Source organism: Lycium barbarum, chromosome 1 (assembly GCF_019175385.1).
Source record: "Lycium barbarum isolate Lr01 chromosome 1, ASM1917538v2, whole genome shotgun sequence".
In the NCBI taxonomy this organism is placed as follows: Eukaryota; Viridiplantae; Streptophyta; class Magnoliopsida; order Solanales; family Solanaceae; genus Lycium; species Lycium barbarum.
Window position 1 is genome coordinate 122,379,481 of NC_083337.1, and position 26,426 is coordinate 122,405,906.

Genomic DNA, 26,426 nt, shown 5'->3' on the forward strand with positions numbered 1-26,426 from the left:
GTTCTAAAGGGGGGAAGGATGTTATATCCCGTATTTTTATACGTCGAATTATTCGCAAGCTAATCGACTCACGTTAAGACGGGATTATTTTTGGATATGAAATAGGAACTTTTAATTCTCAAATTTTAATTAGTACACAAATTGTTTATAAATTTTATTTAGTGTAGAAATATTATTGGAGATTAGGGACTAATTAATTATGATTATATTATTAAGTAATAATTAGTGACTAATTAAAGTAAATTAATTTAATTATACTTGTGGGCCCCAACAGTAAAAAAAATAACAAATCAAGAAATCAAAATTTGATGAGTCATAGGGGGTGGCACGTGTCCATTTGAGGGATACCATATATATATAAAGTTGGATGAACAACTTAGCAAATTAATTCCATTTCATAAAACTAAACTAAAAAAAAAAAAGAGAAAAAATACTTCCATGGCTGCCAAGCTCTCGGCCAGCCATGGTGATTGAGCAAAAATTGTTTTGTTGCTTATTTGATCAAATTCCAAGTGATTTACAAGTTCAAGGAGGTGATAGCAACATTGGATATTGAATTGAGGAAGAAGAAATTGTGAAATTGGAGCAAATAAGTGTAGAAATTCCTTCGAGTAAATTAAGGTAAGATTTTCTTATTTTGTGGCGTAATTGTATTAATGATGTTGTAATATAAGGATTAAAATTGGATTGGGTGAAATTGGAAGTAAGAAATTGCATGAAATTGTTGTCATATGAAATTGTGGGTTGAAAGGATTAAAAGTATGATTTATGTTCATATGTTGTTATTCGTGTTGTGATCGTGTTGTCGTTGATGTGGATTCTAAATTTGGAAGAAAGAAGTGTATAATGTATCGTGTACAAAGCGTATGTTGGTTTGTTTGGTGAAAAATCTTAAAACGTTAATGATTTAGATTTGAAAAGGGTTAAGAAGGGTTGTTGGATTGTTTGAGTTGTTTATGAGCTGAATTGTAAGGGTTTTATATGCATATTTCTATTACTGTCATTGTTGGTATTACTGTGATAACAGGAGGTTAATTGGAAGTTCGGGTTAGGCGAGTATATAGGGGAAATGCTGCCCGATTTCCATTAAGTTCTTAACTAATGAAAACCCTAACCAAGAAAGTAAGAATTAAAGAATGAGTCCTATAGGTGATTGGTTAAAGATTTATGAGCTAGGAAGTATATTTTACTAACGATAGCATTACTTTCATATTAAATAGGCTAAAGGGGCGACGAAGTGAACGTGATTACGATTAACCTTTAACAGGTATGTAAAGTTATCCTTTCTTTCATTTTGGCATGATCCTTATCATATGAACGAACACAGTGAGCAAGCGAGTTCCAAAGACTCTATTCTTAGAGAGTGTAGAGATATTTGTATCGTTGGCCTCCTATGTTTTATGTCCATAACTCCCAGAGACTTTTCATATTAGCTTCTTATGTCACCAGAGGGTTTCAGAGTATCCTTTCCCGAGTTTTACATGCATTTATATATATTATATTATATATGGATCGGGTCGTACGTTCCTCGGCACTATTATATTATATATGGATCGGGCCGTACGTTCCTCGGCACTATTATATTATATATGGATCGGGTCGTACGTTCCTCGGCACTATTATATTATATGTGGATCGGGCCGTACGTTTCTCGGCACTATTAAATTATATATATTATATATGGATCGGGTCATACGTTCCTCGGCACTACTATATTATATATGGATCGGGCTATAAGTTCCACAGCACTATCAGTTATATTATGATCTATGCCTAACATACGCCGTAGATTCAGTTTCAGTCATATAGAGTTACGCAGATATTCTCAGATGTTAGCCACAGATGCATTCAATTATTGAGACTGGTTTTCATGATTCGTCTGTACTTGATGTTCTTATGCTTTATATACTCAGTACATATTCCGTACTGACCCCCTTTTTTCAGGGGGCTGTGTTTCATGCCGGCAGGTACAGACGCTCGATTCGGTGATCCCCCAGCTTAGGATTTCCAGTCAGCTGTCTTGGAGAACTCCGTTGTTCCGGAGCCTAGACTTTTGGTACAGATCTTCTGATGTATTTATATATGGTTGTCCAGGGGTACGATGGGGCCCTATCCCGTCATATTTCACTGTTAGTACTCTTAGATTTCTGTAGACATGTGTGTGGGTTGTAAATAGATTATGATCAGCTGTGTCTATATAGTTGTTGTGGACGTTTCTGTTGGTCGTGCCAGCCTTGCCGGCTTGCATATGTTATCGATATGTGGTGGCAGCCTTGTCGGCTTGCATATTATAATGACATAGTGGCAGCCTCGTCGGCTTGCGTATTTGATTTCGTTGTGATTGGTTCAGACTCCGCAGGCGATATATTATCTTGATATGTGACGTTGAGAACCTTTGGGTCTACGCCGATTCCCATGCTGTCTATAGTGTCAGTCTGATTATGTCTAACAGGTACATGTGGGTGTCCAGCTCGGGCACTAGTCTTGGCCCACAGGGTTGGGTCGTGACAGTTTTAAATTATTTCAACTTATTCAGATTAGACCTAGAGAGTATCACGTTAGTAAGCTATTAAAAGAAGCAGATATTACTATGAGATAAAAGATATGACGATTCCTTCTTAGGTTATGTGATTAAATATTTATCCCTGAAGTGTATAGTATGATATAGTTTTGAAAGTGTATAGGGAATTTGGGGTTAGTTATTCCAATTCCTTGTTTGAGACAGATGAAGTTTCCTAAGTGTGATTCATGTCTATAGTTCAGAAAGATAGTGTACAACCCCAGAATAGATTCAGATAAGGAGGAAAAGTTAGAAATAACCTTATGCTTCACTTTAGTACTCAGAGAAGAATTAGAGAATATGATGCTAGCAAGTGGTTAACAGAAGCATAGTGAGTAAGTTTGAATAGACGCGGTGAATTAGAAATTTTCAGCAGAGTTAGTAGAAGTACGATTTGAGTTACTTAGTCAAGTTAGCACTACTAAGGTAACTGTCTGAATACACCGAAGGCGTGTTAGAGCCCAAATGTTTTATGTTAAATTGGAGGTATAGAAATTGGTGAAAGAAGAAAACCATCTAAGCAGTAAGAGAGCAAGCTACAGAAGAAGAGCCTATAAGGGTTATCAGAAAAGAATTTTCCCCAAGACTGACAAAGCTAGTATGCCAGTTATGTATATTAGAAACCCGTTCATTTAAGTAATCCAGTTTTCCCAGTAAGTAAGACTTGCTTGAAGTAAGCCAAAGAAATGAGTCATCAGTATGTTAGAGGAAATTAGCAGAACCACTAGATGAACACTTATCGCTAACTCAAGGGATCCACAGGCTTTAAACGTCAGCTTTTGAACTAAGGGGGAGATCGTGCGATAAGGTGCCGATATAAAATATGTGTTTTGCAAGTTGATAGATGTTAAGGAGATTATGTCAGAGCGTCACAGTTTCATGTTTCCAAGATAAGGTGCGTAGAATGCGATTTTTGTCATGCTGTTGAGATCAAGTACCAAGTAATTATGTTATGAGATAAAGTTCTAGATCGAATAACGGGTTTTAAGGGTATAATGGTTCCAATTCCAGAGTAATTCATGTACTATGTGGTACTAATGCCCAGACGTACTCTACTCATGCCTTTCGTACCCATATCATGCCCATGTTAGAGCTTTACACTCCACGTTTAAGATACAAGAATTAAGACTTCATACGACAGTAAACTATGCAAGGGAATGTCCTTTCATGTCTGGCACTTCTGGTGTGCTAATGTCTAAAGTTAAAAACCGTATTCAGGTCTCACGTATCTATCATGCTTTTATACTAATGTCCATGTTCTAGCATCTAAGTGTTTTTCAAATCTGATGATGATCTTGACCCCTATGATTATTTTATCCATATTACCACATACTTGTGCCCCAATCCATTTCGCTATGCATCCCACTTATAGCGGTATCGTAACAATGATTTTGTGAGATAATAATGAAGGTGAACCAAAATGGATGTCTTACCCATGATTCTATGTAATTCGTGCTTATGTTCCTTTAGTTAATGTTTTACGATCATGATGACATGATTCATTTTTCCTTTCGCTAAGTATCTAGGCCTCGTTATGTTCAAGGTGACTTTCTTCCCATGTCTTAGATGCTCGAGGAATGAGTTATACATGCCTATAATCCATTCTTTCATGTGCCTTATTTATAACAAGGGCATTTACTCACGGTGATAAGAGTAAGATATGTTGAACCATGTCCTGTTCTTTTGGTATATCTAAATTCTAACTGTAATGTTTTATCCATGCCTTACGTCTCTGAGTACCCAAGAGTTAGCCTGCAACTTATGCTCTATGCAAGTCAGACTAATGCCTTAGTCTTACTTCAATACTCATGAACTCAAGTCCATACGCCATTGTATGTAGGTACTCATATAAACGCCATATTTTTCATGGTCCCATGCCCCATGTCATGCTATTCACGCTTCATGCCATATGAATCACGTTCCCATGTATGCATGTCCCACATTACGTCCTCCATGTACAATGCACCATGTCATGTCTGTTCTCTAAAGTAAAGTATCTTATGTGAATAGTACCAATAATTCCTTTTCTCTCAGTTCTCTATAATACGCTCACGAGAATGAGCTAAGGTATTCATAATCATGATTAACAGCTAACAAGATAATCAGACGTAAGGTGCATTCCTGTATTCAAATAGATAACTTTTCATATAACCTGTTGTACTTATCTCAAGAGTATTCTACTCAGATTCGACGTATTCATGTCATGCCTATGCTAGAGATTTATGAATACCTATGTTAGGATCATATTCTTGTTATACGACTCAAGTCTGTCGCATTCACATCGAGTTGCGCTTTACATTCAAAGCCTAAGTCATATTCAAAGCTTAAGCCATGTTCCTATCTTATATTACCATAGTGAGAAATGAACGTCTATGATCAAGTCTCTAAGTATCCAAATCCTACCCGCGCTTAGTATTCAACCCTCATGTTGTAACAATCATGTTTTCGATATTCAGATCCCATGCTACGATATCCATGTTTACACGTATTCATATCTTATGACAGTTTAGCACTCGTGTTTTCATGTCATCCAGTCTTTGTGTATTTAGGTCCCACGTCATGCATCTCACGCCCATGTAATCATGTCATGTTCATGCCTATTTCCAGTACTCCTGTCATTCATGCCTACGGATTTTCTTCCAAACCCCATGCATAGCAATCATGTAATCATTCAGCCAGTATCCGTGTGTTCAAGCCAGCTCAGTATATATGTTAGCTACATTCAAGATTCAATAATTACGTTCTGTCACATCATGCGTATTAAGATACCGTGGGAGTTGTGTGTTGGTACTTTAGTTAGCTGGTAGGCGTTTGAGAAATGTCGTGAAGGTCTGAATTATGAAAGAAGTCATGCCATAAATTTTGTAGATTCCAGATTTAGTAGCGATTCTTAACCACTAGTCATAAATCGAGGACAAATGTTTTATGATTCTCATTCATGTAGGCGCTACACAGTTTCATGTTGCCCATGTACATGTTTCCACGTAATCACGTATTTAGTTCTCATGATCCATGACCATGTTTCCATGTAACCATGTCAAGCTCTTATGTTTTACGTCATGTTTCTTTCATGTTCATGTCTTCAAGCCATGTCCAGCCAAATTGTTAACTATGACCCATCATTCGAGGACGAATGATTCCAAGGGGGAGATATTGTAACACCCCGTACCTTTAACCTAAGCTTTGACCATGATCCTAGACTTAGAAAATCAGATAAAGAATGTGGGAATTTGAAATTTCCTCTTCAGTTGTAAGATGGTGGCTTATGCCCATGAACAGTGACCGTATTTCAGTATACGACCCGTATTTCAAGTCGTAAACTGGTACCAAAGATTTCTGAGCATTCTGGAATTTGAAACTTAGAGGTTACATCATTAAATACGAACCGTATTTAAAAATATGGCCCGTATTTCAAAATGTATTTGGAATTTGGGAATACTTCCTTAATGAAATTGTATAGTTTTGAAATACCTTTCCAACGGTATATTATGGGGGTTAAACGGACATCTGTGCAAAGAGTTATGACCATTTTACTGAAGAGACGCAGTGCAGTCCATACAGAATACGGACCGTATTTCAAAATACGGCCCGTATTTCAAAATACGGCCAGTATTTAACTGAGTGTAAAATTCAATTTTCCAGAACAGTATATATTCGTCCATATCAGTTCAAATCATTATTTTTCATTCCTTCAAGCCCTAGAACGACCTCCTACCCTCGTCCATCATCAAGAATACCAAGGTAAGCCTACTCTAATTATTCCAAGTCAATTCTAATACATATCCTTGTAATCTAAACAAGAAATCATCAGTCCTAAACTAGGGTTTTCAAGAAAACCCATCTCAAAGTTCAAGAATTCAAGATTTTGGAATTCTTCTTCAAAGTTCAACTCTTTAATTCAAGTTTTGGAGCATTACCAGTTATGTAGGGTTGCTATCTACGTGTGGGAACATCATTGTTCTTCCCCACGCCTCTTAATCCATAAAGTATGAGTCCTTACGAAAACTAGGGTTTCTATGCCATGCTCATGACAACCCTAGGTCCATGTCCATGATTATATTATGTATGAATTGCTATTATTCTATCATTGTGTTCTTAATAACTCCATATGATTATTGAGAATCAGTCCGTAATCCATGAAAACCCATATCTTGTATTCCATGGGTTCTTGCATGCATGTTTTTAGCTAAAAATGATTATTTCATGAATATCCTACATGTCTACAAGTTTTCATGCAACTATATTATATAATTACTTTCATGCCATGATAAAAGATACATACATGCTATTTCATGAAACCATGTTTACAAGTTATTTCGTGAAATCATGATTACAAGTCAAGTACAAGTTAATTCACAAATATCATGGGCTTCTTAGCCAACTATATCATGTTCATGTTTTTGGGAGTTGCACGAATTACCGAGAAGGCTCAGATTGCCCGAAACTAAGTATCCACCGTAGGACAAGGATCGTTCCGCCCAGTTAGGATGATTCCTTAATTTTACACTGAATGGATCCATCAGGCACGTTACCACCTTATACCTTGACAAGGTATGGGGGCGCTGCTGGTCCAGCGAGGTACCCGACTCCACGTATCCACGTGGTGATATCATGTTGTCGGTTTATGAAATGCTCTCCCTACTTATCATGTTTTACTTATGTTATATATATATGTACTCATTCTCATGTTAGTGTCCAAGTTTTCAGTTTCAGTTCTTATCATGTTATTCCATGTCTCATGTTATTTCTTTCAGTTGCTTTACATACCAGTACATTCAATGTGCTGACGTACCCTTTTATTGCTCGGGGGCCTGCATTTCACGATGCAGGTACTGATTTACAGGACGATGCATCTGGTCAGTAGGACGGCATTCGTATCAGCTTATTGGTGAGCCCCATCTAATTCGGGGTTTAGTCAACTCTTTATTTTATGATTAGCTATGCATCTAAGGTATGCTGGGGGCCTTGTCCCAGCGAGTATCTTTTCCTTGTTCAGACTTATGTTAGAGGTTTCATAAACTAGACAAGTCAGTTATGTCATGTCACACTTTCGGAGTTGTATAGCTATTTTTGGCTCATTGATGTTAATTTCGCACTCATGTTTAAACAAGTATTTTGATTAAGTATTATGACTTATTGCATTTTATAAAGTCTCATCATGCATTCACGTTAAATTCCGCTCATGTTATGCCTCATGATGATTCAGCAAGCCATGTGGTTTGCTCGGTCACATGCAGTAAGGCACCGAGTGTCGTGTTTCACCCAGGCCATGGTTCGGGGCGTGACACGCAGCCATGCATTCTGCAGGCGCAGGTCGACGGGCCATCGACCCGCTCGCCGAACCGGACCGTTGTAGCCTTGTGGCTTCCAAGTATAAATATGTGGGTCACGACTTCATTTCTCATTTTCCTCTTTACAAAAATCATAAAACCCTAAAATATTCTCTTCCAATATTTTCCATCATATTAGTGAAGATTTGACGAGACCCGGACCCCGTAAACCCGAGATGGTGAAGAAGAAAGGTTGCTTCTAGGGTTTCTTCAAGAGTGGAGTTTGGGGAGTTAAAGTTGGAGTGATTCTTGACCCCTCAAGGTATGTAAATTATTTCTACCTTTGTATTTAAGTTGAGTATCAAGATTTTTAGTGATTCTAAGTGAAGAGAAGGTTATTATGGAAGTGTTAAGTTGATGAAGAGCAATGTAGTGATATAGGGTTGTTTTAAGAGATGATTGGAAATGGGTTTATGTATATTTTGATATATATATGTGTTGTCATTGTTGATGTGAGTATTGTAGTTGATGTGGGATCGAATGAGAAGTTGAAGAGTTGTTAAGCTTATAAGAGAAATGTTGTTCATGATTCGTTAAGCCCTTTATGCATCAAAAGGGGGTTAGCAAGTGAAGTACCTAGTCTAATGAAGGTCTGTGTTATCTTAATTATAGATTTACAAGTCGAGAAGTAGGAGTTGGTCGATTTGATATACGTCGAGGTATGTTAAGCTACCCTTTTCTTCTTTTGGCATGATCCTATGATACGATCCAATAAGCGAGTAAACGAGTCCACATTACTCTACTCTTAGAAGTATTACAGTCTTTGATGTACATGTACCCCTTTACGATTATTTCTTATGTTCACGGGTCTAGTTTTATTTATATAGTTATTCATGCATTACATTCATTTATATATATATGTGTGTGTTGACCCATGACCAGAAGGCGCTATATACGCAAGTATTATATGTATATGGGGTACGGAAAGGAGCAGGCGTTATATACGCATTACCACCTGATCAACTGGTGTACTAATATGATGATATGAGAATCAGGCTGCAAGTATCACAACAATATATATGATGATGGCTGCAGAGAGGCCGATACGATATGAGAAAAGAAACAGGCGTTATATACACACCTATATATAGATGCGTGACCTTCATTGATAGGCATGAGCATGCATATTGTGTGCCCACAGAGGCTTTGTTAGATATACAGATTCATGCAGATACTAGTTCATACAAGTACATGCAGTCAGTCATTTCGGCTTATGAGTTCACATCTTATTCATGATTCCCATATGTATGTATATATATGATGATGTTGCTCTTATGCTTTACATGCTCAGTACATTATCCGTACTAACTCCCCATTGCTCGGGGGGCTGCGTTCATGCCCGCATGTACAGGGAGACAGACAGGTGGTCCAGCTCAGTAGGACCTCTAGATTTAGCAGTGGTCAATACGCTCCATTCGATCTGAAGCTACAGACAGTTTTCGTATGCCCCTTTTGAGATGTGTATGCATATGGGTATGATGGGGCCTTGTCCCGTCCTTTCTACAACTTTTATTCCAGTAGAGGTCTGTAGACAGTTGTATGTATTAGTCAGACGATGTAGCCTTGTCGGCTTCTATTCTTTTGTGTACAGTATATGTAGCAGCCTAACTGGTTTGCACTGTTCTTGCGCATAATTGTGTATATATGTATGCAGATTGTACAGAGTCCTGATGTTCCCTTTTTATGAGATTAGTTGTGACATTCATGGGCCTTTGATGTTCAGTATATTTCAGATACGAGTATAGGGGTGTTTGGTCTCTAGAGGTCAGACCCTTCGTCACGGCTCATCGGATTGGGTCGTGACACTTGCTTTATCGCTTTATCGTTGTACGGTAAACTCATAACTCATAGCCATATTATTCTTTCCTACTTATTCCTCTATATACTTTACTCGTTCTGTCTTGGTATAGGATATTCGTAGGAGATGAATCTTCCTTTTCTCATAATACGACTACTTCTCAGGCGCGCGTACTTCGTATATTTCCTTTTTTTTCTATATCCATACTTATTCCTTTAAATTCTTTCCTCCTCACTTTATCTTATTACCTCCCGTTTTATAATCAATCCTTTACTCCTTACACAATGAACCCTATTCTTAACCTAGTACCGCTTTGTCCTTTAGAATATATTACTTCTATACAATCCATTTTTTGCTTCCAAAACTTATTCTGTTCATTGTGATCATCCCCTCTCATCCTTATTATGCTGATCCTTTTCTAACAATTGTTCTATTTCGTTATTCATCTTTCCGTAGTCTTGGTCTTTTACATCCAGCTAAAGATATCACTCGTGATCTCCATTATACAAATCACACACTATTACTACTTTGCCATATCACTTTTCTTTGATTTCTTTTTCTAGTTGACTTTCTTTTTCCTTTTGCTTGCTATCATTTCTATCATTGCGAAATCTCTATGCTGGACTTTCCCCTAACAAGGTCTTATAAGCTTTCTTCTCTACTGCCCCATGGCTCGCTTATTGGTTTCACACTTGCATTCACTCTTTATACATATAGAGCATGTCACATCTTTAGTCGTTTCCTCTCTATACTTCACTTACTTTGTATTATAGTTCTTGCTATGCTCTCATTATATCCTGATCATAGTCAACTCTATAGAGTGCCACTTCTTGATCTCATTCGCAAGCCTGCTTATAAAATAGAATAAACCTCGTGAAATAAGCATAAGACCTGTTACTCTTTCTGATCAGCGCTATTACACTTACCACACAAGTAGTCTTACCAATGATTCACATTCGCTATAACCCTTCGTATTTCATACCTCTGTCATGCTGTTACTTTATTTGGCTAATAGACTTGTCTTATTTTATTTGTGCTTATCCATCCAATCAATACTTCAGTATCACACTCTATTGGAGTTACCCTTTCTCTTCTATGTCATGTTTTAGTACTACCAATCTCTCAAATTTACTCTTAGTATTTCTCTTTACCATATTAATGTCGATCTTATAATTACCGTTACTATCAATTCAACAACATTTAACTCATCTCTTGTAGTTGTCAACGGTACTCCTAACTTAATCCCGTCCTGCCATTACTTCTTACACAACATCTTTTCCCGTTAGGACATATTACAAGCTTATATCTTATCTTCTTTAAATTTTAGGAAAATTTCAGCAGAGTCTCCTCTATATTTCTTACTATCCAAAACTTGCACACAGGAAATACCAACAATGCCTCATAGGGAAAATACATATACGCGACATATCTCAGCCACACAGGGCTCCCAATTTCAAGTAAAAGTACAAAGATGTCGAAACTTACCTCATATATCACACCTCGAGATGTACCTGATCCTTAAGCGATCTGCCCTGTTATACCTTCCTATTTATTTTCCCTTTCATTCTTCAGCTTTACATTTCAATCATATCTCAATATTCTTACCTTACCTGACATACATCTTTCGTACCGTTGCTTTCCTTTGTACTGATTCATTCAATTTGTTTAGTTCACATACTTATAGCTGAACTTATCATCAAGAGATACATTTAATCAATTCCTCTTTTGTATTTACACTGACTTACCTCTATGACAACAATCCATTATCATGTAAATACATATTTTGATAGCGTAGCCTCAACGAAGTGACTTACCTCTGTAACTTTCAGTATCATCAATCACTTTCTTCTATCGATACCATTCTTCTGCTGAAATCAAGGGTTAGTATAAGGAATATCATTTCTTATAGCTTGGATCTATCGCACGATCTTAGATATGAAACGAAAGTAACCATCCTAAAAGCCCTGTAGACTCCTGTTTATAAATGTGGCGCGCAACACGCCATAAACAAGACACTACTAGACACGCCTTTGTAGACAACCCCTAGGACGAACTGCTCTGATACCACTTTGTCACACCCTAGTAATGGTAGGGCATGACGGGCACCCGACTCTCATCAGAGTCGAGCGAACCCTTAGACATTCGCTCTATAAAAAATTGTCATTTCAAAAACTTTTAAGAACATAAAACTTTTCGAAATAGAAATCATTATCTTTATAACGATTATGAAAACTTTCAATCAAATAAGTACTTTAAACCAATTGAAATCGTCCAAAATACATACTCTTTTAAAATCCACAAATGACTCAGCTGACATCACTTTGTTGATATCTCGACAAACATACCACAGGACACTGTCTGCAGAAGTCTCTAAGAAGTAAACTGAACATTATGAGATAGGACAGGGCCCTGACATAGCCATAATCATACATATCTATACATGGCTCAGCACAGCTCCAGAATGAGGTGGAACTTGCCAATCCCAGCTAACGTCTAAGCATTTAGCTATACACTTAACCTATCAAACAATCTGGGGCTGCGGGCATGAACGCAGCGTCCCCGGGCAAAAGGACGTCAGTACGGACAATGTACTGAGTATGTAAGGTGGTAACAAATCATAATCATAATTTGACTTAGGAGAGAAGAAATCACAATCTAACTCAATACCTACAGCCTTCGTTGGAAGAAACATAAATGTGCACACGAAGTCTCAAAACAAGCTTTAAGTAAATAATGCAATCCAACACATATGCCGCTTCCGACATGTTAACAAAATGGTCCCTTCGGACAGCCGCTTTTGGCTAGTATCACAATAGTCCCTTCGAACGGCCGTTTCTGGCATAATAATGATGGCCCCTTCGGGCAGTTGCTTCCGGCTTAATAATGATGGCCCCTTCGGGCAGCCGCTTCCGGCTTAATAATGATGGCCCCTTTGGGCAGCCGCTTCCGGCTTAATAATGATGGCTCCTTCGGGCAGCCGCTTCCGGCTTAATATCACCGTCATATCAACACAAACTCAATCCACAAATATTAATTTCAATTCATATCATAAGTCACTAATCAATTCATCACAATCCAGTTATTAGCCTTAGTATTTCATAAGAAGTTATCAAAGTTGTCTCTCACTAGACATAGGAGGACATACTTCCAGGTTTGAGGGTAGAGTTGTTATGACATTCTTACTACTTATATTCTACTCAATTTCATCTTATTGTCCTACCCAAAGAATAAATGATCATATCAATACAAAGGGATGATACTATGGAACATAAACATAAATCGTAAATAAAATGAAGTAGTAAAAATCTCTCACCCCTTTCAGAGTGGTTTTGAAATTCAAACTTTATGTTTCCTTTAGTATAAAACTCATTTCCTCGAAATCGTTAGTAAAACCATATACACAACTCAACTTGGCACCTTATGGGTGTTACCTTCGGAACAGAATAGGAGTACAATATCAATAAGCCATCACAAGAAACATTTAGACCTTACTCGTCTAAGAATGGAATCATATGGAGTACATATAGAATGAATAACAACAAGAATCATGCCAAAGGAATAAAGGTTTGCCTTACATACCTTGTCACTTACATGATTAGCTTAACTTATGCTTCCAAACACTGGCTAATCTACAATCAAGGTAAAAAAAACCATAGACAACTTGAAATAGGTTCATATACTTCTCTAAGCTCGTAATTAACTTACGTAAATTCGGGCAGCATTTTCCCTGTAATCTTCGTCTCCCTTTAATTCCAATTCAATACAACGACACAATCAGCAACCAACAACAAGAACGATCATCTCATATAAGCCTCTTTAAACTCAAAGCATAAACTCCCAAAGATATACACCATAACAGTCTGGTATACGCTTTGTATACAATATCTTCATACACTTTATTCTCCCAAATTCAAGAACAACAATTTATCAACATAAAAAACAACATCAATAATCATTCTATATCAATATCCAACTAATTCTATCCATTTAATCATACCAAAACAGTCCCCAAGTTATTTGATATCCAAAAATGATAACCGAACTTTCCACGTCATTTTCTCTATTGTAACCCGTCAAATCTATCAATGACCATGGTAAGAACATCACTAACATTTTAAAAATACCTTATATAAGCAGCCACCACGAAACCAACATCCCCTAAGTTCAACTTTTAGCTTAAAATGATGGCAACGACTTGTTCTATACTTTACCCTTCACGAGCCTCAAGATTCGGGACCTCGAACTTGCTCGATTCTGCACTTTCTCTCTCTTACTCTCCACTCTCTCTCTCTCTCTCTCTCTCTCTCTCTAAAAGTTTGTGGACTGATTGATGTGTAAATGAATGAATTTGTATGAATTTATCCCTTATATATTGGTCTTGGGTCGGTTCCCACCGACCTTGAGTCGGGTTGGGCCGAGCCCACTGCTCAGTTTGACCTTGCTATCTTAAAACGTCCATAACGTTTTATGCCTATGTCACATGAAGGCCCACGACCTATGATTTGAAATATATTTCAATTATCTACAACTTTTATTTCTGGAGTTTTCCCAAATTCCCAAATAATAATGGGGTTATGTCCTCCTGAAGTCAGATCACCCGAGAACGTAACTTAAAAACATTTTTTTAGAGGGCTTACACTCGGATTTGGCTCAAGGGTCTTTCTTGAGTTGTGTTTAACTTCACATATATTGTCCATATAACTTCTCACACGTCCTTTATTAAAACCCCATCATGTGGGCCCCACCTCAGCTTACGAGGCTATATATCTTTTAACGCATCATTCCAATCATATTGTACGAATTCCAAATAATGAACTCATGCTATCCTCATGCTAATACAGTAGAATTTCATCCTTCATACTTGTTATATTGGCTCCTCCTTAAGCTTATATTAAGCCGTCTGCAGCCTTAATAACGCGAAATTTTCTGGGGTGTAACACGTATTGTCACACCCCACCCTTGGTAATGCTTGATTGGCACCCGACACCTTACGGAAACCGAGCGAACCAAATTATAACTTGTGTTCTCTATGTCTCGAATTAAAAAATAAGGCTAAGGCTAGATATGAATGTAATATCATGTATAAATATATGTCCAATGGACCCACATCGCCAATATAACGACCGACAGAACGTAACTAAGTTATACACAGGAAATGTCTGCAAAGCCTTTATGAACATGACTGAGGTATACAAGTTGGGACAGGGCCGCTGACATGCCCTGAACATAAATCATACAAACATATATACATCCAGACTCGACAGTGCTCCCGGAAGAAGTGGAGCTCACCAATCAGAATTGGTACCGTGGAGAAGTTGGTAAAATCGTTCCTTTTTTGCATAGTATAAGCGGCGAATCAACAAATAATGTGAGTTGAAAGACAAAAAGAGAAATGGAGAAGTGGAGAACTGAAAGAAGAGAGGAAGTGAATTGAAAAGTCGAAAATGTTCAAATGGAGAGGTGAAGAGCCTTATATAGGCATAGGATCGAGGCGGTTACCGATCCCAGCCAACCAGGGAGAGCCACGTGTCCCATAATTAATGAGGATTGACCTGAAACGACGTGCGTTACGGCGGTTGTCAGAGTTGACCATCCGGAATAAGACACGTGGCCGATGAAAGGGGGACGTGATGCAATTGTTTCCGCCAAAATGAGAAGATAACAACGGACAAACGGAGTCGCCGATTTCTTGATTCATCCACTTCCTGTTACTCCGATAAAACTTCGGTCCGGAAAGTGTGGGGACTATCTGTATACGGAAAAAATCGGGTATCTGCTGGACCGGTGAGATCGGTGACCAAGGGAAGAAAGAAACGAGCACATGCACGAAGACTTTCTTTCTGGACCGAAGGAGTGTTTGGATCAAAGAGAGGGAAGACCTTCATTTGGTCCGGTTTCTTCATAGCCGAGTTGATCGTGGTCGTTCCTCCGTTTGATTGTGGTCGTTAGTCCGTTTGATCGTGGCCGTTGGTCCGGGAGATCCGTTACGCGATTGCCACGCGTCGATAACGTCCTACCATGTTCAACTGCCAATCGTACGGGTGTCAGACCGTACGGCCAACCTAATCCATTTCAGAGTTTTTTTTTATTTTTTAATTTCTCATGTTGTATGAAGCCCATGGGGCAATACTATAAATAGGGGTCATTGCCCCCCCCCCCCCCCCCTTTTAGGGGGTTGACTTCCTCATATCAAGAACTCTTGTAATAGCAAAAAATATATAAACTCTCTCTCTCTCTCTCAAACATCTGATTTCGGTCTAAATTTATTGCGTTCATCTTCGGATCTTGTGCAATCAAGCGATATTCAACATATTAGCATATACGTTTGGTGCATACCATCAGTTATTATTTAGATTTTTTAATACTGGTTGGTGTTTAATATGGGGCCCACAATTTTTTTTAATATTAGTTATTGTTTAATATATATGGAGCCCACAATTTTTTTGCTTGATTCTGTTAATATGGGGTTCACTTTTTTTTTTCCGTGAGTTTGGATGTGGTGGGTTCAACTTTTTTTTCTTCTCCTTTTTTTTAATACTGGTTGGTGTTTAATATGGGGCCCACAATTTTTTTAACATTGTTTATTTTTTTTAATATTGCTTGATTTTGTTAATATGGGTCCACTTTTTATTTTAATACTGGTTGGTGTTTAATATGAGGCCCACAATTTTTTTTAATATTGCTTGATTTTTTTAATACGGATGGGGTCCACTTTTTTTCCCGTGAGTTTGGATGTGATGGTTTCCACTTTTTTTTTTTTTAATATTGGTTGGTGTTTAATATGGGACCCACAATTTTTTTAATATTAGTTGTTGTTTAATATATATGGGACCCACAATTTTTTTTGCTTGATTCTGTTAATATGGGGTTCAATTTTTTTTTTTTTTAACATTGTTTGTTTTTTTAATACGGGATTCACTTTTTTTTTTAATATTGTTTAATTTTGTTAATATGGGGTCCACTTTTTTTTTAATACTGGTTGGTGTTTAATATGGGATCCACAATTTTTTTTAATATTGCTTGATTTTGTTAATATGGGGTCCACTTTTTTTGCCCGTGAGTTTGGATGTGGTGGTTTCCACTTTTTTTTTTTTAAATACTGGTTGGTGTTAATATAGGGCCCACATTTTTTTTTAATATTAGTTGTTGTTTAATATATATGGGGCCTACAATATTTTTTACTTGATTCTGTTAATATGGGGTTCAATTTTTTTTTTAACATTGTTTGTTTTTTTAATATGAGATTCACTTTTTTTTAATATTGCTTGATTTTGTTAATATGGGATCCACTTTTTTTTTTTTTTTTTTTAATATTGGTTGTTGTTTAATATATATGGGGCCCACAATTTTTTTATGGGCCCACAACGGACGACGACGGACGACCAAAAGGGATCCCAACCGGTGCTTACGGACAACGATGGACGACCAAAAGGGATCCCAACCGGTGCTTCTATATAGTACTAAACTAATACTAAAGTTAATTATAGAAATGAGAGTTTATGGAGGACGAACATGGGTACAATGGTAATTCCCGGATTCACTTATGGGTAAGGTGGTCTTTTGGCTTTGATGTGAATAGCCAATAGTGCGCCATTTAGGTCAAAGGAGTCCCACCGGGAAACACGCATTGGAAGCACTAGGCTGTGCACGAATCGGTTCGGTTCGGTTTTGGCCATCATCGAGTTGAAATTTCGAATTTCGACTTTCTAAAATTCTCAACCAAACTCGATCCATTCTAGGTTCAATTTGATTCGTTTTTTATTATTTCAGTTCGGTTACACAAATTGATTTGTTCGGTTTATTCGAAATTTAAACAAGCAACTATTTCATTTCAGTTTTAGAGTAAACATAACAAAAAATAATGAGATCCTAAACTTGCAGCCTTATAACCAAGACATTAACCAAGAAAAAATCATAAACTTGCAAGCATAATAGCATATAAATAGCAAAACAAGAGCTTGACAACTTGTGCAAGCATACAAATCCGTCAACACCACATTACATATACCAAATTAGTCATATTAGTCACTAGTGGCATATAAATTCGGTTTGTTCGGATCGGTTCGGTTAATAATTGAAGCAAATCGTATCCGAACTGTTAAACAGTAATATTTTACAATTGCATTTGTAAATCGAAATCGAATTGTATTATTCAAATTAAATTATCCGAATTATTTCGAACCGGTTCGAAAATTTGGACCGAAGCGATTTGTGTACAGGACTAGGAAGCACGGCTTTCGGGTCAAAGAGCAAGCATGTCTCTCTGTGTTTGGTCCTTGATTCCTCTAAATGTTTCTCTTCTTTGTCTGTTCCTATTTTCCTCTTTCTCCAGCCGTAGATTCTCTATTCTGTTTGTCTGCCCACACTATTTTCTTACAACTTTCTCTCTTTCTCAATTGAGTCTCTCTGTATTGGTCTTTTCAGAGATTTGATATTTGAAGGTACTTAGTTCCTTCCTCTGTTTAAAGTTTGATATCTATATGGTGTGATTGTCTTCTTCAATACCCAAGCACAGGAATGTATGTGCCCTAAATCCTCCTTAAAATGCTAATGAATAAAAGTTTGGATTCTTCTTCTCTCTATGGCCTTTTGCAGTTCTTCTGTTTCTTCTATGTGTAATTGGTTTTAGAGATTTTAAATATTAGTAATGGGTTGATGCATGTAGTTCCTGCTATTATTCCCTCTATTTAACCGATGAACTTGCAGTTATTTGCTTTTCCTGTTCGATTTACTAGAAAATTTCAACTGTCATATTCCCTTAGTTTCATTTATTTTTGAAAAAGTGTACACCATTTAATAATGGTAGCACTTCCTCCATTGCTGGAACTCAATACCCTCTAATTTTTAATGTTATATAATTCCATGTTAGCTTTTGTAAAATATTGCATCAAAATATACCCTCTTGGTTAGTAATTAAGTTGCAACTATTACTTATTACTTGCTGAAATACTAATAACAATGGACTGCAAATATCCTTAGCGCAAAATCATCGACATAAATTTTTAAAAATCTTGGGGAAAGGGGAGATGGCTTTTTAGATTTTTTTTTTTTTTTAATTATGGATTTCTATTGCTATAAATTATTCTTCTAATTATGAGCATTCTGACTTGTTTCCTTGGTGTATTGTTCTCAGCTTGTCCAATTTGACAAAACCAGTAGATTTTGTTACCGTGCAAAACTCAACAAGCACCTTCACAATTATCCTCTTACTGTATTTTTCTTATGCATAGTTGTTTTGAAACGTTACATTTTGAATTAGTTTATTAACTTTATTATCATTACAGAGCGCACTGAATTTCTTTCTATTTGTGATAATAAATTTCTTTTTTCTTGACTGTAATGTAGTTTTATGCCAGAAGTTCTACTATTTTATGGAACTAATGAGCATGAGGATGATAAATGTGGTCTAATATTGTAACATCACCCATGATGCCTACTATTACAAGACATCGAGGGGAGTATTTTACCTTCTTTAAGCTTTCTTATCTTAACTTTTGTTATTTAACGTGTATGTATATATGTTCTTTGTGATGTAAGAATAACTATCGGTAGAGCAAGGCTTAAGCTAAATCAATCTCTTTTGGTACATTGATACCAGATTCACAATTTTGGGTAAATTCAGAGGCCAGCAAAAAAGCTAGAAGGAATTGCTGGAAAAGATGATACAATATCTGAAGACAAACTCTCACTTCACTCGTGCCACACTTATTATAGGAAGTACTTTTGCTTCTACGAGCGTCTTAAACTCTTCGATGTTTTGAGTTTTCACTATATTTCTTCTATATCTCAATCTATTAATGCACTTCTGCGCATGGGCCTCTTTTGGTTAAAGTTGAGGTACGTTACAGTGTGACTAAAGAACTAACTATGTAAACTCCTCTATAAGGAATCTTTAATTTTCTTTTGTAGTTCGGGCTAGGAAAATGACCTGTCACATTACCACTGAAATTCATGGATCATTTCGGGAAATGGATCTGATCGTACTTTCTGGTGAGTTCTCTATCTAATTAAATGATTGGTGAGACTCTAATAATCTATTTCTGTTTTGGAACTATGGAGTTTCCTGATAGAGATTTGCAAAAGAAAATTTTATTGAGTGCTTTGTGTGTTGCTACAAGGGAGTTGAGCATCTTCAGTTGAACTTTGGAGGAAATTTAATGAACGCATTGTGTGTGGCTACAGGGGAGTTGAAACTATAGATTGGGTGCAGCCAGGCCGTTTTTTATGCTTGTAAGTTTGTGATCCTCTCTTTCTTATTAGTTCAGGAAAGAATCTGTACTATTTTGAATAGGTTTGATAGTCCTATAACAACACATGAAACGCTTGATCTAATCCTTCCAGGCGTCCGAACTAATCCTTAACAAACTTATTCTATTTTGTTGCTTTTGAATGCCAATTAAAACATATATTTGATCTATTTCCAGGATTTTGATGGAGCAATTGATGATATACATTCTCCAGTGACTGAAGCTATTTATAAGCAGGGAACTTTCATGAGTAAGAATAGATGTCTTCAGAATATATTGTTGGGATGTGTTCTTTTTATGTGAAACTCCAATATGTCTTAGCTAGATGGAGGGCTGAACCATATATACGTGTTCAACTCTTACTAGGTGTGGCAAGCTTCAGGTATTTGGAAATATTATAGATATGTAGAGTAATTTTTATCTTTTTCCTAGAGAAGTAGTTGTTTCAAACGTTGTTTTTCAATAATGTCATTAATTTGGATTGATGGTGCTCCTTCCTACGCGCAGATTCCTAAGTAACGCATGTATATTCCGCGAATGAAGGATATAGCAATAATTGAGATTATCCATGTACATGTAGTAACTGTAAAAAGTACAAATTTCAACATTTATATGTTTTGGGTGCTTCAAAGGAAGACTCTGCTTATTTATATGTCCTAAATGTTTCTTTGCTTCACAACAGTATAAACAAGTTCCAAGTTTTAGGTTTATGATGTACTACTGAATTTTTAAATTTAATATATCGGGAAATGAGAGCCTAAGTAGTTGCTAAAGGCAAGTTTCAGTATCTTTAAATCATCATCAAAGGAGGGTGAAGAAAATTGTAACGAGGTAAGCTGATACCTCTTAATTGACTATCTTGTGTTAGATTCATCATTGCATTTCGTCATTTAAGTTAGTTTGCCAACAATTGCTTGATATTGCATATTTTTTCAAACAAGTTATCCCGATGTTGGAGATGTGCACACATATGCGAGGGATGCTTCACCATTGTTGTTTGTTTGCTTACAAGAATCTCTTCACAAAAAGGGATGATAGTTGTTCATTAAGTCTTTACATTTGTGGATTAGGCATGGAGGGCAATGATACCTTTTTTTCCCTCCAGTCAACGGATGTAAGTCAGTTGTGAGAGCTGTTAAACAAACTTTTTGATCGAGTTGGATGATGTGCAACTCTACAAGGACCTGGTTTGCAGCTGGGAGAGATGCAAGTCTATGGGGGTACCGTAGAGCATTTAGGAATTTATGCGAGAAACTAAATGTTTCTGTGAACAGAAGTCTACTATTGTATACTCTTGAAGTTCTGATATAAATGGCATCTTATAGTGATGAGTATATAGCAAATTTTTCTTTTTGAGTGTTATGTAGAATTTATTCATTTTATAGGAGGATATTGTTAAGGCTGCCTCTCTAAGAATAACCAGTACCTAAGTTATAGTGTTTGGCTTATTTTGATACGTTTCCTTGGTCACCATTGATACTGGTTGCTGCTTTATTGAAGCTTTTCTATCGGGTTGTATGAGCTTTCTCAACAAACCTTTGATCTTTGTGTCTTCTAACCTTTATTGTTCTGTAACAAACTTTTGATCTTTTGTCTCTTCACCTTTATTAAAAATATACAGCCGGGTGCATCACAAATGATATGTAAATTTTATAGAGTAAACTCATCTTCTTTACTATTATCATTGGGCACACCCGTGCGGAGCACGGGCATCCACCTCTAGTAGATGTAATATGTCAAAGTGCTATCAGTATCAAATGACTTCAAAAGGAGTCAACTTCATGATCAATGTGGTCATCTAAGTCAACTTTAGGCATGGTTATTAAAATGTACAGATTACAATATCAAATGAAGGTGAATGCCCTATTCAGGGCCCCTTTTTTCTTCTTCTCATTCAAGATTTGTTCAGATCATTCATGTGGAGCAAAAAAGGTGGTTCCTTCTCATATTTCTCTTTTTAGTTTATTATTTATTAGGTTCATTATTCATCTTCAATTTCAGATCTTTTCTTTACTATGTGTTTATTATTAATAGGTATATCATTTCAAGATTCATCCATCTTGGTCCCTATTCTCTTCAATTCTAGTTTCCTCTTTTGTTTTCATCCATCTTCAATCTTGATCATTGATTTCTGTTTCCAGCTCAACTTTAAAGCAATGGCCTTTATGCATTGAGAGGGGGGGGGGGGGGGGGGGTTTAAGAGAAACAAAAAAGGCTGTTTATAATGTCTGCAATCAGATTAGATGCATCAAAGCAATATTATGCAACTAGCAGTCTTGTGGTTGGATATGCCTTGTGTTCCAGCTTGCTTGCTGTGATTAACAAGTTTGCTATAACTAATTTCAACTATCCAGGTCTTCTCACTTCGTTGCAGTGCCTAACTTCAACTTTAGGGGTTTGGTTATTAGGGAAATTGGGGTTGTTGCATCACGACCCGTTCACGTTGGAGAATGCCAAGAAATTCTTGCCTGCTGCCTTTGTTTTTTTACCTTGCAATATTCACCAACACTAATCTTTTAAGGCATGCCAATGTGGATAATTTCATAGTGTTTAGATCCTGTACGCCTCTGCTTGTCGCCATTGCTGATACCGCTTTTAGAAAGCAACCGTGCCCTTCAAAGTTGACGTTTTTATCGTTGGTGATCATTTTGGGAGGTGCTGTTGGGTATGTTGCTACAGATTCTGGTTTTACTCCGACTTCGTATTCGTGGGCTTTGGCGTACTTGGTAACCATTACAACTGAGATGGTTTACATCAAGCATATGGTGACGAATCTCGGGCTCAATACTTGGGGCTTTGTGTTTTACAACAATTTGTTGTCATTGATGATGGCACCTTTATTTTGGATTATTACTGGGGAGTATGTTGATGTGTTCATTGCTATGGGATCGAATACCTTGTTTAACGCTGTTGCATTCATGGCAGTCTCGTTATCGTGCGTGTTTGGACTGCTCATCAGTTTCTTTGGATTTGCAGCAAGGAAAGCAATCTCTGCTACTGCTTTTACAGTAACCGGGGTTGTGAATAAGTTCTTGACAGTTGCCATTAATGTTCTCATTTGGGATAAGCATGCTAGTCCATTTGGTCTAATGTGCTTGTTGTTCACCATTGCTGGAGGTGTTCTTTATCAGCAATCTGTAACTGCTGTTGTTACTACTGCTCCACCTGCTGTGTCTAATAAGAATGACTATGGAGATAGTGATGAAGAGAAGGGAATATCTACTAAGATCTATGGTGTATGAGCATTTTGGCTGATGAGGCAGGTTATTATTAATCCTCCCGTTGCATTAGTTAGTTCTAAATATTCTTCTTTACAAACTTTTGCTAGATTGAGATTGCTACCCTTAATGAATAGTAATCAGTTGTGTGTTTTTGCTCCCTTTAAAAAAAAATAAAAATGAAGGTGAATTATCATAACTTAAATTTATCATCACTATGGTACATTCCATATTTTCCTTAATTTTTATATCGAACCTTTACCCATAAAATTGTCACTCATAATTGTATTCATCTGTGACCATATAATTTCTTGTTAGTGGGTAAGTGATAACTCAAATTGGATCGTGTCAAGTTTATGTTTGGATCTACAAGCCATTGCATTGCTGAGACTCCAACAAATTACTTTTAATGATAAGCATGTATACGGTAAAAATCGGACATATGCTAGATCGGTGAGATCGGAGATCGAGGGAAGAAAGAAACAAGCACGAGCATGAAGACTTTCTTTTGGACCGGGGGAGTGCTTGATTCGAAGAAAGCGAAGGAAATCGTTTGGTCCGATTTCTCCATAGCCGAGTTGATTGTTGTCGTTGGTCCGGTTGATCGTGGCCGTTGGCTCGATTGTTCGTGGCCGTTGGTCCGGGTGATCTGTTACACAATTGCTACGCGTCAAGACCGTTCTGTTACATTGTACTGCCTATCGTACGGGTGTCAGACCGTACGATCCAACTTTATCCTTTTAGGGTTTTTCTTTATTCAAAAGGGTTTTATGTTGTTTGAGGCTCATAAGACAAAACTATAAATAGGGGCCATTACCCTACTTTCAAGGGTTGACTTCTCCAGTTCTAGAACATTGTAATAGCAAAATATATAAAATCTCCCCCTCATTCTCTGATTTTGGTGTGGATTTAATGTGTTCTTCTTTAGCTTTATTCAATTAAACAATATTCATATATTATTAAATACGTACATTTAGTGCAAATCATCGATTATTATTCACTTGATTCATAGCATATCCATATATATCTTTTTTCAATCAAATAGATTAAAGCTCAATCACATATCCTATACTTCACTCATAAATTTAATTGATTACTAAATTCGGGGTAAACAAAGCAAATAGCCAACCTTTGGACCTATAGTCATTTTCCGTAAAGATGGTCGCTTGAATTTGGTGCGCGCCGATTTGGTATTATTGTGCCGTTACTTATTTATTTTTTCTTATTTTGTCTTTACTTATTATCTAATACTCATGTTTATCCTTTATCATACGTACCTTTTTAAGATAGCTCTACATTGTACCTAACTTTCTTATAGGTTTATCCTTCAAATTGTTGATTTCTAACATAATGTAACGATGAGAAACAAGTGCATCCTGCCAAGATCTCGGAGGAGGAATGAGGCAAACTGTAGGGATATGATTATAATGGACATCCTCGAGACACATGGCAGTATAAACTTGCATGCATTAGTAATCAAGGACATGGAAAACATTGTTGAAGAAGGGCACGCTCTACAATATGGATTTTGCTTGACCAAAATTTTCAAAGATTGTGAAATTTCTCTAGGGACAAACAGTGAAGGAGGAAGAAAGGAGATGGTCACTAAGAACACACTGGAGAATGTGATCTCCTTCTAAAGGAAATAGGATTAAAAAAGCAACAGTAGAGGCATCAATAAAAGAACCAGAAGAAATAGAAAAGGAAAAAGAGAAATTAGAGGTAGAGGTTATGTCACTACGGGCTGACAATGTCGAGCTAAAGGATCGCCTAATAGGTGAATAAAGTGTCACACTTGTAAGGATAAATAAACTCTTGACCAAGTTTTATTCTTCAGCCTCTATAAACAAAGCTCCTGCTTCCTAGCACTAGGCATCCTTGTAGCACTGCTTATTTGTCTTAATTTTTGTGGCAGCTGCTAGCTAAAATGTTATGTAGCTTTGTGTGTGTTATGATGCATGAATTAAAAAGTACCTCTACCATTCTATAGCTTAATTAATTTGCAGTGTTAGCTGGTGGTATTCGTTTTTCTAATGACAAAAGGGGGAAGAATATATTGAATAGCAGCTCACATTGCATAAACATGATAAAGAAACAAGAAAGGAACTGGTCCCTTTAGAAACAGCAGCAGAGTTTGATAATAAGAATCAATGTGATGAAACAGGTACTCATACAAAGGCCTAATAAAGCACATAATATATCTAGTTGTTAGGATACACCGTAAATGACATGATTCCTACTTATAAGAGAGTTCATTCTTACTTAGAAACACAGCTATAAGAGACGGGGGAAAAGAAGAAGAAAGTTGCACATATCCCAGTTTCCAATTAGATTTTTATTATAAAGGAATTAGTTCTTATGTATAAAAGAACTCAATCCTATTAGAAGGCACTGAATAAGGAGCAATAAGGGAGGAGAACAAATGTCTTGAAGTGATTTGAAGAAACTTGTCCTCACACACAGTATTAGAGGACATCATTTTACAAGTTCCATATAACCTATCCGCCTTAAGGGTTACTAGGAGTTGAAGGTTAGTCCCTGAGTGAGATTACACAAGCCATAAAAAACTTTTCTAGTCTTGCGGGTGAACCATGCAAGCTTATAAACGTCGTGTATTGAACCTTAGTTGTATCAACATGAATCTGTACATGTAGCTGGTTCTAAGAGGGAAGCTTGTCAACATAGGAGCACAACCAAAGGGAGGAAGGTTTAACCCAGAGCTAAAGAAGATTGAAGAAAGCCGATAAAAGGGCACATGAAGATATATGGAGCTGATATCTATCTATCATCATCAAAAAGTGGAAATTTTTGTGTATCTACTTCCTCAATGATACATTATCAACATAAAATGAAGTTTTGATGATTTGACAAATTGTTACACCTTGGTAAATTTCGCGTCGTTTGCATTATAAGTAAACTAATGTAAGCCCAAAGTGGACATGAAGCCCCAACAAGGTTAATGAGGATATCTAATAATTTTAAGTATGTACCTTAAGGTTTCAGAGTTAAATGAATCGGCGGAAGCAGGTTCATTGAAGGTTAGAATTGGTGTCATGTTTTTGGGAATATTTCGCATCATTTGTGCTATATATTGTTTAGAATTAACTTGAGAGGGATTTATAGGACTCATTAGATGTTTAATGAAGGTTTACATAAGTGTCAAGATGGTATCATAAGGATTGGAGGACAAACGAATCGAAAAGAATGCATTTTCGCGAAAATTGGAGTTTGTGGGCAGTTTGTGGCAGCAGCATATGGGCCGAAAACTCCCAA

General features: G+C 36.9%; 1 long non-coding RNA gene and 1 pseudogene across 3 annotated transcripts; both read left to right on the forward strand.

Annotated features, from left to right (window-relative positions):
* Window positions 1-17,908: 17,908 nt before the first annotated feature.
* Window positions 17,909-21,391, forward strand: LOC132637176 (uncharacterized). Of its 3 annotated transcripts, XR_009581533.1 has the most exons (6): window positions 17,910-18,129; window positions 19,034-19,525; window positions 19,598-19,678; window positions 19,807-19,918; window positions 20,113-20,185; window positions 21,006-21,391. It is a non-coding gene; the product is annotated as an uncharacterized LOC132637176 (long non-coding RNA). The 3 variants fall into 3 exon arrangements; XR_009581534.1 differs by having other exon boundaries at window positions 17,909-18,207; window positions 19,034-19,678; XR_009581532.1 differs by having other exon boundaries at window positions 19,034-19,678.
* A 736-nt stretch (window positions 21,392-22,127) lies between these two features.
* Window positions 22,128-24,042, forward strand: LOC132637171 (GDP-fucose transporter 1-like; annotated as a pseudogene).
* The last annotated feature ends 2,384 nt before the right edge of the window (window positions 24,043-26,426 follow it).